Source organism: Manis pentadactyla, chromosome X, assembly GCF_030020395.1.
Source record: "Manis pentadactyla isolate mManPen7 chromosome X, mManPen7.hap1, whole genome shotgun sequence".
In the NCBI taxonomy this organism is placed as follows: Eukaryota; Metazoa; Chordata; class Mammalia; order Pholidota; family Manidae; genus Manis; species Manis pentadactyla.
This window is the reverse complement of record NC_080038.1, coordinates 64673709-64690213: the sequence shown is the minus strand read 5'-3', so window position 1 is coordinate 64690213 and position 16505 is coordinate 64673709. Positions and strand designations below refer to the sequence as shown.

The 16505-nt window shown below is 42.3% G+C and overlaps 1 long non-coding RNA gene across 1 annotated transcript; it reads left to right on the top strand.

The window, feature by feature from the left end:
- Positions 1 to 1829: 1829 nt before the first annotated feature.
- Positions 1830 to 15352, top strand: LOC130681940 (uncharacterized). Its single transcript, XR_008995227.1, has 2 exons — positions 1830 to 2142; positions 12853 to 15352. It is a non-coding gene; the product is annotated as an uncharacterized LOC130681940 (long non-coding RNA).
- The last annotated feature ends 1153 nt before the right edge of the window (positions 15353 to 16505 follow it).

The following is a 16505-nucleotide window of genomic DNA, read 5'->3' as shown; positions in this document are numbered from 1 at the left end:
TTGACAGGTGCTATTGACTGTCAGCTGGGAGGGCCAAAATTTTCACTTGCTACTGGCCTTTCTTTACTGGGACAACTGCGACCCCTAGTGGCTTGTGTTGGGTAATTGCGTGTAGAGTGGGTCTTTGTGTCTTGCCTGGCCGGAAGGGAGAAATTTCCCTTTCTGTGGGCGGAATTTGTCTCAGGCTGCTTCTCTGCTTTCGCAGCGCCCGGTGGTGTAATTGATGGGGGGGCTGCTTGACTGTTTGCCTCCGTGAGGGGTCTCAGAGCTGTTGCCCAGGGGGTTAGTGCACCCGGTTTTCCCTGTAATTTCCAGCTCCTGTACTGTGACCTGGGTTGTTTCCATCCAGCTGTTAAGTCCCTGTCCCTTTAAGACTTTCAAAAAGCCCCCACTTTTCTTTGTCACAGGGGCATCAGCTTCGGCACCCGCTCAGAGGTCTTACTCCCTGTTCCCCCAGTATCCAGGGCCCCCTGGGCACGTACTGTGTCTGCGCTCTGGCCCGGATGGCTGGGGCTGGGTGTTCAGCAGTCCTGTGCTCCATCTCCCTCCAACTCTGCCTATTCTTCTCCCGCCAGGAGCTGGGGGGAGGGGCGCTCGGGTCCCGCCAGGCCGGGGCTTGTATCTTACCCCTTTCACCAGTCGCTGGGTTCTCGCTGGTGTAGCTGCAGTCTGGCCACTGTCCTGCGTCTTCTGGTCTCTCTTTTAGGGCTAGTTGTGTTTGTTGTATTTTCAAAAGTATATATGTTTTTGGGAGGAGATTCCCACTGTCCTACTCACGCCGCCATGTTGGCTCCGCCTAAGTGCATAACCTTTTAACTTTAAACTCTCTCTTTTCAACCTTTCAGGGGACGTTCCTCTCTCTGAGGTCACCCACACCTTCTAAGTGTGTAACCTTTTAATCTTAAACTTTCTCTCTCCAACCTATCCTTGCTGAGGTTGCCTGCTGCACTTCTTCTCTCTTTAAGTAACTTTAAATAAAACTTTTACTCTGCTTCACTACTGTGTCTCTGCCCTTCAATTCTTTATTGCGGTGGGGACAAGGACTGAAGAAAATACACAACGCTCCCCTAACACTACCACTCCGCTCCCTCTTCTGGCAATATGCAGTGTGACATAGCGAATGAGCACAGACGTCCTCATAGACTTGGTATTGAATTCTGGCTCTGCCATTTCCCAATTTGGGAACCTTAGCTAAAGTCACTTTACTTCTCTGAGCTTCATTTTTCACATCTGAAAAATGGAGATAATAGTGGTATACTAAGCCCTTTTAACAGAGGGTCTAAAGCTATATGAACATATGACTTAAAGTCATATACACCAGGAAAATAGCCCATCTTCTCTAAGATCCCTTTATTCTTTAACTCCTAATGGCCTGTGAAATTTACAAAAAGCTTTAAATGCTCTGGACATATATGGTAGACATATGACTAGACCAATACGTAAGTTTTCAAATACTGAATGTTAATTAGTGCCTTAATGTTAGGAAAGAGTATAAAAGCTAAATGTGATTTATTCCCACTAGGATGTTTAAACATTTTAACAGTAAGGTATTAAGAAAGGGCCACATGGTGGAAGCTGCTCTGCCTGAGAGTGGGGTTGGGAGTGGAGGAATTGATAAGGGCCTGGCGATACCTGTTTGAGTTTTTTAAACCTACCAATAAGATTAAGACAAATTTAAAAGAAAGATATAACTGGCTCAGGTGACATCCGGAGAAGAACAGGAACCCTGTAGTACTCAGCCAATGAGGAACCAGGGGAGGGACTCGCGTACTAGGCAATAAATTACTAGCGCCAAACTCGCCATGTTTGCCTGCTCACCAGACACCTAATCTTGCAAGACTGTCATTAAAGCCTCGCTCCACTGTTCTCTTTGTCTCCGTGTCCACTTATTGAATTTGGACCAGTGTGTTTCTCACAATTTGGGGGATCATCCGGGATCCTCTTGCCTGTGTGAGGTGGGGGCCCAAGCGGAGTGGGAAGATGCGTCCTGACCAGCTTTGGGCGGCCCGCTCTGTCTGGGTGTTTCACCTTCACACAGAAGCTGAGAGAAGGCCCAAGACTGTTGTGTGGAGACAGCATGACCAATGCAGGGGAGAAAATGCAGGCACTGCAGCAACCAGGCAACCTCGTGCATGAGCCAAGGTAGGAAAATTTGGCCGTAAATACTGCCTTGGTGGTTGGGCATTTTTCAGAGGTCGAGTGTGTGGCTGAGACATGTCCTAGATATGAAGCGAGTGTGGAGTCCCAATCTGCGGTTCTGTTCTCCCGCGAGGGAAATGGCCAGAGACAGATGAAGCGAATCTCAGGGTGTGTGCAAAAAACTTCCATTATGGGGGGTTGAGTACACAGGGAACTCAGACACAGAGACCTCTTGAAAGATGGGAAATAAAAATTCTAGGTCTAGGGAAGCAGAGAAAGGGAACCAGATGAGCTCCCTTGAAATTCCCCCAGATAGCCTGCTGGGGTGAAGGTTACAGTACTGGAGGGACATCTTCTGTACCGAGTTAAGGACAAACAGAAGATAATCAAATTTTGCTTTTTTGTCTGGATTAAAGTTGGATCAGATGAAAACTGGCTTTACCCGGTTTGTTATTTTTTGATAGTAATAAAGCCTCCAGTTCACTTGAGGAATCTGTTGGTTACCAAGGGTGCTTCCCCTACTTCCCCTCAACACCAGAGAAGAGAAAGCTAAAGAGGAGGAACTACAAGAGACTTCCCAGGACAAGCCCTGGTGTTGGGAGAGCGTTGTGTGTTTTCCTTGGTCCCTTTCCCCACTGCAGACACAGGGGAGAGTTGACGGGTGGGACACGGCGGAGTGAAAAGTTTTGTTAGGAGTTACTCAGGGAGAGAGAAAGTGCAGGCCACCTCGGAAGGGAGGGAAGCCCTGGGAAGTTGGAGAGAAAAAGTTTTAAGTTAAACGTTTGGCACTTTGAGGGTGCCGGCTGCTTCGGAGAGAGGAGTGCCCAAGGGGTTGGGGGATCCCTTTTAAAAGATTCTTTAGGAGTGTGGCCAGGACCTGGAGGTGAAGACTTGTTAAGTGGTCTCAAGTTGATGAGACATTAAATTTCTTATCCGTCCTCTAAATAATTCTGCAAAATTAGCTTACTACAAGAAATTTACTGCTTTAGTCCTCTCCCAAGATAGCAGCTTCCTGGTTTGGAAGCATATCAGGACTGTCTGCTCTTCTTCCATGGGGGGCAGACTTATTGTCTGATTGCTAATGAGTAAGTTTAGAGTCTTGATTCTTGACTTCCTGAGTATTAAAATGCAATCTGGGATGAAATCCTTCCTGCCTGTTGCTGTGTTGTTTACGACTGTGCCTGCATGCCGAATTGATTGCCTGGGTTGCAGACTATTTGAATGGAGTCAGAGGGAAAAAAAAGAAAAGAAAAAATAGCATATAAATAAAGTTAAAAAAGAAAAGAAGAAGCTGAGCCTGTATGATTAACATAATAAAGACAGGCTATGCTGAGGTAAACTCCTTTATCTGAGGGATATTCAAATATTACAGGCAAAGTTGCTCCTGTCTTTTTTAATTTAATTTTTTATTTTTTTTATTTTGGTATCTTTAATCTACAATTACATGAAGAACACTATTTTACTAGGCTCCCCCCATCACCAAGTCCCCCCCACAAACCCCATTACAGTCACTGTCCATCAGCGTAGGAAGATGCTGTGGAATCACAACTTGTCTTCTCTCTGTTGCACAGCCCTCCCCGTGTCCCCCCACTATACTTGTTAATCGTAATGCCCCCTTTCTTTTTTCCCACCCTTATCCCTCTCTTCCCACCCGTCCTCCCCAGTCCCTTTCCCTTTGGTAACTGTTAGTCCATTGTTGCGCTCTGTGCTTCTGCTGCTGCTTTGTTCCTTCAGTTTTCTTTTGTTCTTATACTCCACAGATGAGTGAAATCATTTGGTATTTGTCTTTCTCCACCTGGCTTATTTCACTGAGCATAATACCCTCTAGCTCCATCCATGTTGTTGCAAATGGTAGGATCTGTTTTTTTCTTATAGCTGAGTAATATTCCATTGTGTATATGTACCACCTCTTCTTTATCCATTCATCTACTGATGGACATTTAGGTTGCTTCCATATCTTGGCTATTGTAAATACTGCTGCGATAAACATAGGGGTGCATCTGTCTTTTTCAAACTGGAGTGCTGCATCCTTGGGGTAAATTCCTAGAAGTGGAATTGCTGGGTCAAATGGTATTTCTATTTTGAGCCTTTTGAGGAACCTCCATACTGTTTTCCACAATGGTTGAACTAATTTACATTCCCACCAGCAGTGTAGGAGGGTTCCCCTTTCTCCACAACCTCGCCAACATTTTTTGTTGTTTGTCTTTTGGATGGTAGCCATCCTTACTGGTGTGAGATGATATCTCATTGTGGTTTTAATTTGCATTTCTCTGATGACAAGCGATGTGGAGCATCTTTTCATGTGTCTGTTGGCCATCTGAATTTCTTCTTTAGAGAACTGTCTATTCAGCTCCTCTGCCCATTTTTTAATTGGATTATTTGTTTTTGTTTGTTGAGGTGTGTGAGCTCTTTATATACTCTGGATGTCAAACCTTTGTCGGATCTGTCATTTATGAATATATTCTCCCATACTGTAGGATAGCTTTTTGTTCTAATGATGGTGTCCTTTGCTGTACAGAAGCTTTCAGCTTGATATAGGCCCACTTGTTCATTTTTGCTCTTGTTTCCCTTGCCCAGTGAGATATGTTCATGCAGAAGTTGCTTATGTTTATGTCCAAAAGATTTTTGCCTATGTTTTTTTCTAAGAGTTTTATGGTTTCATGACTTACATTCAGATCTTTAGTCCATTTCAAATTTACTTTTGTGTATGGGGTTAGACAGTGATCCAGTTTCATTCTCTTACATGTAGCTGTCCAGTTTTGCCAGCACCATCTGTTGAAGAGACTGTCATTTCCCCATTGTATGTCCATGGCTCCTTTATCGTATATTAATTGACCATATATCTTTGGGTTAATGTTTGGAGTCTCTATTCTGTTCCACTGGTCTGTGGCTCTGTTCTTGTGCCAGCACCAAATTGTCTTGATTACTGTGGCTTTGTAGTAGAGCTTGAAGTTGGGGAGAGAGATCCCCCCCACTTTATTCTTCCTTCTCAGGATTGCGTTGGCTATTCGGGGTCTTTGGTGTTTCCATATGAATTTTTGAACTATTTGTTCCAGTTCATTGAAGAATGCTGTTGGCAATTTGATAGGGATTGCATCAAATCTGTATATTGTTTTGGGCAGGATGGCCATTTCTATGATATTAATTCTTCCTAGCCAAAAGCATGGGATAAGTTTCCATTTGTTAGTGTCCTCTTTAGTTTCTCTTAAGAGTGTCCTGTTGTTTTCAGGTTATAGGTCTTTCACTTCTTTGGTTAGGTTTATTCCTAGGTATTTTATTCTTTTTGATGCTATTGTGAATGGAATTGTTTTCCTGATTTATCTTTCTATTAGTTCATTGTTAGTGTATAGGAAAGCCACAGATTTCTGTGTATTAATTTTGTATCCTGCAACTTTGCTGAATTACGATATTAGTTCCAGTAGTATTGCAGTGGAATCATTAGGGTTTTTTATGTACAATATCATGTCATCTGCAAATAGTGACAGTTTAACTTCTTCTTAACAAATCTGGATTCCTTGTATTTCTCTGTTTTGTCTAATTGCCATGGCTAGGACCTCCAGAACTATGTTGAATAACAGTGGGGAGAGTGGGCATCCCTGTCTTGTTCCCAATCTCAGAAGAAAAGCTTTCAGCTTCTCACTATTCAGTATGATGTTAGCTGTGGGTTTATCATATATGGCCTTTATTATGTTGAGGTACTTGCCCTCTATGCCCATATTGTTGAGAGTTTTTATCAAGAATGGCTGTTGAATTTTGTCGAATGCTTTTTCAGCATCTATGGAGATGATCATGTGGTTTTTGTCCTTCTTTTTGTGGATGTGGTGGATGATGTTGATGGATTTTCGAATGTTGTACCATCCTTGCATCCCTGGGATGAATCCCACTTGATCATGGTGTATGATCCTTTTGATGTATTTTTCAATTCGGTTTTCTAATATTTTGTTGAGTATTTTTGCATCTATGTTCATCAGCGATATTGGTCTGTAGTTTTCTTTTTTGGTGGGGTCTTTGCCTGGTTTTGGTATTAGGGTGATGTTGGCTTCATAGAATGATTTTGGAAGTATTCCCTCCTCTTCTATTTTTTGGAAAACTTTAAGGAGAATGGGTATTATGTCTTCTCTGCATGTCTGATAAAATTCTGAGATAAATCCATCTGGCTAGGGGGATTTGTTCTTGGGTAGTTTTCTGATTACCACTTCAATTTTGTTGCTGGTAATTGGTCTGTTTAGATTTTCTGTTTCTTCCTGGGTCAGTCTTGGAAGGTTGTATTTTTCTAGGAAGTTGTCTATTTCTTCTAGGTTTTCCAGCTTGTTAGCATATAGGTTTTCTTAGTAGTCTTTAATAATTCTTTGTATTTCTGTGGAGTCTGTCGTGATTTTTCCTTTCTCGTTTCTGATTCTGTTGATATGTGTTGATTCTCTTTTCCTCTTAATAAGTCTGGCTAGAGGCTTGTCTATTTTGTTGATTTTCTTAAAGAACCAGCTCTTGGTTTCCTTGACTTTTTTCTATTGTTTTCTTCTTCACAATTTTTTTTATTTCTTCTCTGATCTTTATTGTGTCCCTCCTTCTGCTGACTTTAGGCCTCATTTGTTCTTTTTCCAATTTAGATAATTGTGACTTTAGACAATTCATTTGGGATTGTTCATCCTTCTTTAAATATGCCTGGATTGCTATATACTTTCCTTTTAAAATTGCTTTTGCTGCATCCCACAGAAGTTGGGGCTTTGTGTTGTTGTTTTCATTTGTTTCCATATATTGCTTGATCTCTGTTTTAATTTGTTCATTGATCCATTGATTATTTAGGAGCACGTTGTTAAGCCTCCATGCGTTTGTGAGCCTTTTAGCTTTCTTTGTACAATTTACTCCTCGTTTTATACCTTTGTGTTCTGAAAAGTTGGGTGGTAGAATTTCAATCTCTTTGAATTTACTGAGGCTCTTTTTGTGGCCTAGTATGTGGTCTATTCTGGAGAATTTTCCATGTGCACTTGAGAAGAATATGTATCCTGTTCCTTTTGGATGTAGAGTTCATATAGATGTCTATTAGGTCCATCTGCTTTAGTGTGTTGTTCAGTGCCTCTGTGTCCTTACTTATTTTCTGTCTGGTGGATCTGTCCTTTGGAGTTTGTGGTGTGTTGAAGTCTCCCAAAATGAATGCATTGCATTCTATTTCCTCCTTTAATTCTGTGAGTATTTGTTTCACATATGCTGGTGCTCCTGTATTGGGTGCATGTATATTTATAATGGTTATATCCTCTTGCTGGACTGCCCCCTTTAGCATTATGTAATGTCCTTCTTGATCTCTTGTTACTTTGTTTTGAAGTCTATTTTGTCTGATACTAGTACTGCAACACCAGCTTTTTTCTCCCTGTTGTTTGCATGAAATATCTTTTTCCATCCCTTGACTTTTAGTCTGTGCATTACTTTGGGTGAGTCTCTTGTAAGCAGCATATAGGTGGGTCTTGCTTTTTTATCCATTGTATTATTCTGTGTCTTTTGATTGGTGCATTCAGTCCATTTACATTTAGGGTAATTATTGAAAGATAATGTACTTATTGTCATTACAGGCTTTAGATTCGTGGTTACCAATGGTTCAAGGTTAGCTTCTTTACTATCATACCATCTAACTTAACTCACTTATAGAGCTATTATAAACACTGTCTGGTGTTTCTTTATTTCTCTCCCTTCTTATTCCTCCTCATCCATTCTTTATATGTTGGGTCTTTTATTCTGTGCTCTTTTGTGTTTCCTTTGACTGCTTTTGTGGGTAGTTGATTTTATTTTTTACCTTTAGTTAGTATTTGGTTGGTCTGCTTTCTTTGCTGTGATTTTATTTTCTCTGGTGACATCTATTTAGCCTTAGGAGTGCTCCCATTTAGAGCAGTCCCTCTAAAATACCCTGTAGAGGTGGTTTGTGGGAGGCAAATTCCCTCAGCTTTTGCTTGTCTGGGAATTGATTCATCCCTCCTTCATATTTAAATGATAACAGTGCTGCATACAGTATTCTTGGTTCAAGGCCCTTCTGTTTCATTGCATTAAATATATCATGCCATTCTCGTCTGACCTGTAACGTTTCTGTTGAGAAGTCGGATGATAGCCTAATGGGTTTTCCTATGTAGATGACCTTTTCCCTCTTTCTAGCTGCCTTTAAAACTCTCTCCTTTTCCTTGATCTTTGCCATTTTAATTATTATGTGTCTTGGTGTTGTCCTCTTTGGGTCCCTTCTGTTGGGAGTTCTGTGTGCTTCTATGGTTTGAGTGAATATTTCCTCCCTCTGTTTTGGGAAGTTTTCAGCAATTATTTCTTCAAAGACACTTTCTATCCATTTTTCTCTCTCTTCTTCTTCTGCTACCCCTATAATGCAGATAATTTTCCTTTTGCATTGGTCACACAGTTCTCTTAATATTGTTTCATTTCTGGAGATCCTTTTATCTCTCTCTGGGTTAGCTTCTCTGCATTCCTGTTCTCTGTTTTCTATTCCATTAATGGCCTCTTGCATCTTGTCCATTCTGCTTTTAATTTCTTCCAGACATTGTTTTATTACTGTAGTCTCCCTCCCTATTCTGTCGGTTAGCTCTTGCATTTTTCTCTGCAGCTCTATCAGCATGGTTATGACCTTTATTTTGAATTCTTTTTCAGGAAGGTTGGTTAAGTCTGTCTCCCCAAGCTCCTTCCCAGGGGTTGTCTCTGTTAGTCTGGTGTGGATCAAATTCTTCTGCCTTTTCTTGGCTATAGAGGTAGTTGTGGGGAGTTGGCCCATGTGTCAGCTGGGAGAATGTCCCTTCTTGCTACTTTGTGGCCTTCCTCTCCTGTGAGAACGGTGACGCCTAGTGGCTTGTGCTGGGCAGCTGTGCACAGATGGTGTCTCTGATTCTTGCCCTGGCCTCTGTGTAGGAAGCTCTGCGTGGTTACTGTAAGTGTGGCCAGCCTCAGGCTCTGCTCTGCCATGGTGGGGCCACACCAGAGTGGAAACGAGCAGGAGGCTATTTATCACAGTGAGGGTCCTCCAAGCTGCCCTGCTACCCAGAGGGTTTGGGCGCCTGGAGTTCCCTGGGATTCCCAGCTGCTGGACTGAGTGTGCTGTGATACTTCCGTCCAGCTGTGAGGCCCCTGTCCCTTTAAGACTTTCAAAAAGCACTCGCTTTTGTTTTGTCCCAGGGGCACCAGCTTCAGGGACCCACTTGCAGATTTTACTGTCCCGTTACCTTAGTATCCAGTACACCACGCACTGTGTGTCTGCGCTCCCGGTGCATATGTCTAGGGCTGGGTATTCAGCAGTCCTGGGCTCCTTCTCCTTCCCTGCCCCAACTCCTCTCCTCCCGCTGGGGAGCTGGGGTCGGGGGCACACTTGGATCCCACCAGGCTGCAGCTTATATGTTACCCCCTTCGTGAGGCTCTGGGTTCTCGCAGGTGTGGATGTAGTCTGGCTGTTGTATTGTATCTTCTGGTCTTTCTTTTAGGAATAGTTGTGTTTGTTGTATTTTCAAAAATATATATGGTTTTGGGAGGAGATTTCCGCTGCTCTATTCATGCCTCCATCTTGTCTCCTCCTCCACTCCTGTCTTTTTGAGCTTTAATTAATTAACTCTGAGTCTTTTTAGTGGACTTTCCTGGCCTTTTTCTCTTTCCACCCCACTCATATCTATTTAACATTGAGACCCACTTTCTTGTCTCCCTCCCTGTGGGTAAAATTGTAACATTTCCAGTATATCTCACCTGGCTTTGGTACATCTTCATATCAACAGGCATTCAGAAGTGGAAAGAAGTATGGCTTTAGTGCATTTACATCTTTCCTCAGTGGTGGAGAGAAGTTCATCTCCATATAAATGGGTAATTACCTGAGCAACAGAGGGCTATTCTGTTCCTGAGAGGTGAGGGGGAGAGCCAGTTTTTGGCTGATGCTAGAGCCTGAAAGAGAGAAACGGCCCCAGACTACAGCTTGTGGGCAATGAATAGATTTTAAACTTTATTTCTCCCTTTGACTGATTTCAGTTTTTAGAGGTATTTTGCCCCCAGGATTTCCTCTCCCTTGACTTAATGTAAGAAGGACTTAGAGTTTCCCATTGCCTTCTGGGGAGTCCACCAGGAATCCCAAGATGTTTCCATTGAGAGAGGTTCCACTAGGACAAGGGGAAATTTGTTAATGCTCCCCTCACGAGTACTGAAGTGAGAAATTTTAAACATTGCTAGACGATTCCCTTGGCCTAGTGGACCAACTAGATCAATTCCTGGGACCTAATGTATATACTTAGATTGAACTGATGTCCATCATGAATATCCTATTCCCTGGTGGTGAGGGAGGGGGGTGATCAGGAGAGCTGCTGTATCCATTTGAGAACAAAAACACCCACTGGGTCAGAGTGTCCAGCCAGCGGAACAAAAGTTCCCAAATGTAGATCCTAGATGGGGTGATAATAATCTAGGGGATACAACTAAAATGCAGGATCTTCGAAGGCTAATTATAAAGGGAATTAGAGAATCAGCCCCAAGATCTCAAAATGTTTCTAAGGTGTTTGAAGTCCAACAGGAAAAAGAAGAGACTCCTAACTGCATTTTTGCAGAGACTCAGGGACCAGATGAGAAAGTATTCAGGACTTGACCCAGATGCTCAGGTAAGACAGGATCTTTTAAAAGCCAATTTTGTAACCAAAAGTTGGCCAGACATTGCTAAGAAATTACAGAATTTAGATGGATGGAATAAGAAACCTATAGAAGAATTACTGAGAGAAGCTCAAAAAGTGTTTGTTAGAAGAGAGGCTAGAAGCTTGTATTTCAAATTGTTAGAGAGAGAGCCAGATTCTCTCCAGTGGACCCCAGGGAACTGCAAATTCTAGAAGAACTGAAAGCAATCTTTAGTCACTGCCCCAGTCCTGGCACTCCCATCTTTAGAGAAGCCATTTCACTAGTTTGTTACTGTTGAACAAGGTTCCCTGTATGGGTTTTGACCCAAGCCTGGGGAGGAAAGAAACAACCAGTGGCCTTTATGTCTAAACTATTAGACCCTGTCTCTTGAGGATGGACTGAATGCATTCAGGCCATCACAGCCATGGCCTTACTAGTGGAAGAGAGCAGGAAATTAACTTGGAAGAACCCTCATGGTCAGTACTCCGAACCAGGTTCAGGTCATACTTATTTAATCAGTGAGCTGGGCACTAGCTAAAAGATTCTCAAAGTTTAAAATATGAAGCAAGTTTACTTGAAAAAGATGACCTGATCTTAACCACAGACACCTGTTTCAACCCGACCAGCTTCCTATGTGCAGGGGAGGCTGGAGGTCAATCAGAATTGAGCCATAGTTGCATAGACCCCATAGAGTATCAGACTAAAGTCGGGCCTGATTTAAGGGAAACTCCTCTATGTGGGGGTATGAAACTGTTTATAGATGGGTCCTCCCAGATGATAGAGGGCAAACGACATAATGGCTATGCCATCATTGATGGAGACCAGGTATCCATCTGCAAAAAGGGGAGATTACCCAATCATTAGTCAGCTCAAACCTGAGTTGTTTGCTCTTAATCAGGCCTTAAAACTACTTTCAGATAAAGAGGGCACCATTTACACAGACTCCAAATATTCCTTCAGAGTAGTCCATACCTTTGGAAAAATTTGGACAGAAAGAAGTCTCGTAAATAGTAAAGGACAGGAATTGATTCATGGGGAATTACTTAAAGAGGTTCTAGAAAATATTGTACTTCCAGCTGAGATTTCTATAATGCATGTGAATGGTCACCAGAAAGGAAGTTCTTATGAAGCAACAGGTAATAAGATTGCTAATGTAGTTGCTAAAGAGGCTGCATCTGAAGATGAAATTAGATTTTTGAAACTCGCTCCAAATATCCCTAAAATTTTATTGATCCCAAAGGTTTCTGAGGACATTAAGAAGCTATAGGAGGTGGGGGCATCTCGAGATGAGAAAGGGAGGTGGACTTTACCAGATGGGAGGGAAATGATCAACCAGCCTATTATGAGAGAGCTGATGAACATGTTATTACATAGAGGGAGCCATTGGGGTTCCCAGGAGATGTGTGATGCTTTGCTAAAAGTTTATGGGTGTATTAGCATTTACACCATTGCTAAACAGGTTTGTAGGAGCTGCATAACGTGCCAAAGAATTAATAAGAAGTGCATAAGAAAGCCAGTATCTGGAGAGAGACTCCCAAGAATAAGACCATTCCAAAGTATTCAGATTGACTTTACTGAGATGCCAAAAGTGGGAAAGCTTAAATACTTAGTAGTGATTGTTGACCATCTCACTGGATGGGTGGAGGCCTACCCACTAACAACTGCAATGGCAGGATCAGTGATAAAGGTACTCTTAGAGCAAGTTATTCCTAAGTTTGAGTTAATAGAAAATGTTGATTCAGATAATGGGAGTCATTTTACTTCAAAAGTACTACAGGGAATAATGATGGCATTCCAGGTACAGTGGGATTTCCATACTCTTTGGCACCCACCATCCTCTGGAAAGGTAGAAAGAATGAATCAAACTCTTAAGAAGCATTTAACCAAATTAATATTAGAAACCAAGTTGCCTTGGACTAAATGTCTTGCTATAGCACTCCTAAGGATCAGAACTGCTCTCCGAAAGGATTTGCAACTTTCTCCTTACGAATTATTATATCTAGGAAGGGCAACAGACTTGCCTACTATAGAAACTAAAGATAAATTTTTAAGAGAATATGTGCTGGCCTTGTCTTCTACCTTATCTTCTCTCAGGCTGAAAGGACTTCTCGCCCAGACTCCCCCACTTGAGTTCTTCGCTCACTGCTTCCAGCCTGGGGACCTAGTGTTAGTAAAATCCTGGAAAGAAGATTGACTCCAGCCCAGCTGGGAAGGCCCCTACCAAGTGCTCCTGACCACAGAGACTGCAGTGAAGATGGCTGAAAAGGGTTGGACTCATTACACCAGAATAAAGAAACTGACTGGGGGATCTGGGGACAAAACAGAGAATTGGCAGGTGTTCCAGGTGGCTAACCAACCCTTAAAGCTGAAACTAAAAAGAACCTAAGAATGTTAACTTTTATCCTTCTAACTCTGTATTTCACAGGCAAGTCACAGAGAGCCCTAGAATGGGAAAGAACTCCTAGTTATCCTATCGAACTAGTAATCAATATTACTAAAACATCAAGCCCCCAAACCATTAGGTTTGATGCTTGTCAGGTTCTCTCTTGTGGTGACCTAAATGACCAAAGACAGCTTTCTAGAGATAATAAGTATCTCTGTCCTAAACAGACAAATCTTAATAGAATAAAAAAGGCAAGTGGGCCCCCATGTCCAGGGTGGAGCAGTGTTTGGTAGACTACCCAGTTTCAAGAACGGATGGCCCCTCATGCAGCAGAAAAATCTTTAAAAAGAAAGCTCCACTTAGCTAAAGGAATTCCTCCTGATAATTGCCAAGACAGACAGTGTAACCCCCTTTTATTAACTATACATAAACCTCAAGACTTAGACTCAGACCCTGTAATTGCTCCTCGTGTTTAAGGACTCGGTGCAGATATCATTAGAGTAGATCCTGTGGGAAAGTTTGGTCTTAATTTAATCGAAGAAAAGACATCACCCATAGGGCCCACCCCTGATTCTGAGGGAAATAATGAGCCAGAGATTCCCCATAATGACCCTAGACTAGTTACTGTAATAGAGATAAAAGATCTAATACAGACTCTTAAAATAGAGATGAGTTATGGAGACACCAATGCCTTTGTAGAATGGGTTAAATTTTCAGTACTAGCTTTAAATAAAAGTGATTGTTATGCATGTGCTGCTAGATGGCTACAAGCGCAGGTGGTCCTGGTCCCTTTGGGCTGGGACACAGACCCCACTGAGATGAACTGCATGTTAGCCCTGTTTCAGGACAAGGACGCTTGGAGAGATGAGACTTGCAAGAGCTTATCTTTACTCTTTCATGCACTAAAGAAGTCAGACTCAAGGGCAATCCCCTCTTTTTCCATAGAGAAGATGAATCATCCCTCTTTCCTCTCTAGGCAAGGGGAAGGTTTCACAACTCCTGTGGGGAACTTACTGACTTGTACCCCATGTCCTAAATGTCTCTAAAGACCTCACAACTTCTCGAAATTACACATCCCCCGAGCGGATGTTTGGTGGTAATATGGAAAGGGGAACCTGCGCTACTCATTGCCACCCAACTGGACTGGGATTTGTGCTTTAGTCCAATTGGACATTCCATTTACCCTGGCATTTCTCTCCACACCCAATGAAAAAAATTTTTTCATAGAAGTCGCAGATCATTACAAGGATCCTTTGATTTGAATGTATACATTGACTCAATAGGAGTCCCCAGGGGAGTCCCTGATGAATTTAAAGCTAGAAACCAAATAGCTGCAAGATTTGAGTCAGCACTATTTTAGTGGTCCACCATCAACAAAACATAGATTAGATCAGTTACATTTACTATAACCAACAAAGATTCATTAACTATACCAGTGATGCTCTTCAAGGAGTAGCTCGTCAACTAGTATTTTAATTTACACTTGGTCTTTTCTCAAATTTCTCTAATAGCTTTTTACTCTCTTCCTCATAGTTCAATTTTTCTTCTATTAACATAAGATTATTTTGGTGTAGGTCATAGGTATTTGCTTGTTTATGGCTGCCTCTATAAGAACAAGGGATGTTAAAATAGAGGCAACCATACCTTTCCATTTTCCAAACCATCCTTCTAACTAGTCTGTGAAAGGGTCACTGATGCCAGAGTTTTCAGCTAATTCTTTAGCTAAAGTGGTGAGTCTCTGTAGGGCTTTAGTAATAGTACCATCAGGGGCAGTATTATTTGGAATAAAATAAAAAATTCTTAAATAAAAAGAGGGGGGAACTGTTAGGAAAGTATAAAACCTAGATGTGATTTATTCCCACTAGGATGTTTAAACATTTTAACAGTAAGGTATTAACAAAGGGCCACGTGGTGGAAGCTGCTTGGGCTGAGAGTGGGGGTGGGAGTGGAGGAATTGATAAGGGCCTGGCGATAACTGTTTTGAGTTTTTTAAATCTACCAATAAGATTAAGACAAATTTAAAAGAAAGATATAACTGGCTTAGGCGAAGTCAGGAGAAGAATGTGAACCCTGTAGTACTCAGCCAATGAGGAACCAGGGGAGGGACTCGCGCACTAGGAGATAAATTACTGGCACCAATTTTCCAAGGTGTGCCTGCTCACCAGACACCGGATCTTGCAAGACTGTCATTAAAGCCTTGCTCTGTTGTTCTCTTTGTCTCACGTTTCCACTTACTGAATTTGGACCAGTGAGTGTGTTTCTCACACTTAAGGAATCATAATGTCTATGTTTTTACCAGTATATGAATGAAGACAGTTTCTGTTGGTCCACAACCTCCTATTTAGCTTTGCCGAAGCAAGCCACTTAAACTCATTGCCATTTCCTGAAGCCCTAAGCTCTGCCTTTGAAAATGTGACTGCTATCTCAGTTGGAGCTTCTTAAGAAATAGTGACCATATATCACATCACTACTTTTTTTAAAATTAAAGTATTGTTGATATACAATCATGTTGGTTTCAAATACACAACACAGTGGTTCAACAGTTGTTTATATTATTAAATTCTCACCCCCTTACTATCAAAGTAATAAGATGTTACAGAATCGTTAACTGTATTCTCCATGCTGTACAACAGTCCAGTGGCCAACTTATATTGTAATTGTGTATTGTGTCCCTTTATCCCTTTCACCCCCACCAAACCCACTCCAACCCCTCCCCCTTGGTAACCACTAGTCCCTTCTCGGTGTCTATGAGTCCACTGTTATTTCGTTTTGCTTTTTTATACTCCACAAATAAGTGAAATCATAAGGTATTTATCTTTCTCTTCCTGGCTTATTTCAGTGAGCATAATATCCTCTAGATCCATCCATGTTGTTGCGAATGGGAGGATTTCTTTTCTTTTTATGGCTGAATAACTGACTGAATAATATTTAGTTATTTCTTAAAGGAGAGCTTTGGCTTGGTGCCTGACGACCCTTCAGTGTGAGCTTAAGTCGGGACCATGCCTCCCAGGATGTTTGAATTCAAAGCATGCTCAGAGACAGGCACTGGCGAGCAAGGAAAGGAGGATATTTGGGAGCACAGGCTGTGGGGGAGGCCTCTAAGGGCCACTAAAATGACTGAAATCAGTGAGCCAAGGGAAGGTCTCCTAAGAGGCAGTCTGGTCCACTCAGGAGGAGAGCACACAGGTACATGCAGGAACTGGTCGCAGAACGGTCCGGACTGAATTGAAAATATAGGTGACGGCAAGGAAACGCTACCTCACCTGTATGGCGGGGAACGCGACGGCCTCCCAGATCCTGCGCGCGTAGGCGTAAGCTCAGTAGCGCGACCTTCATAGGCGGTGCTCAGGCAGTGGCGCCGGAG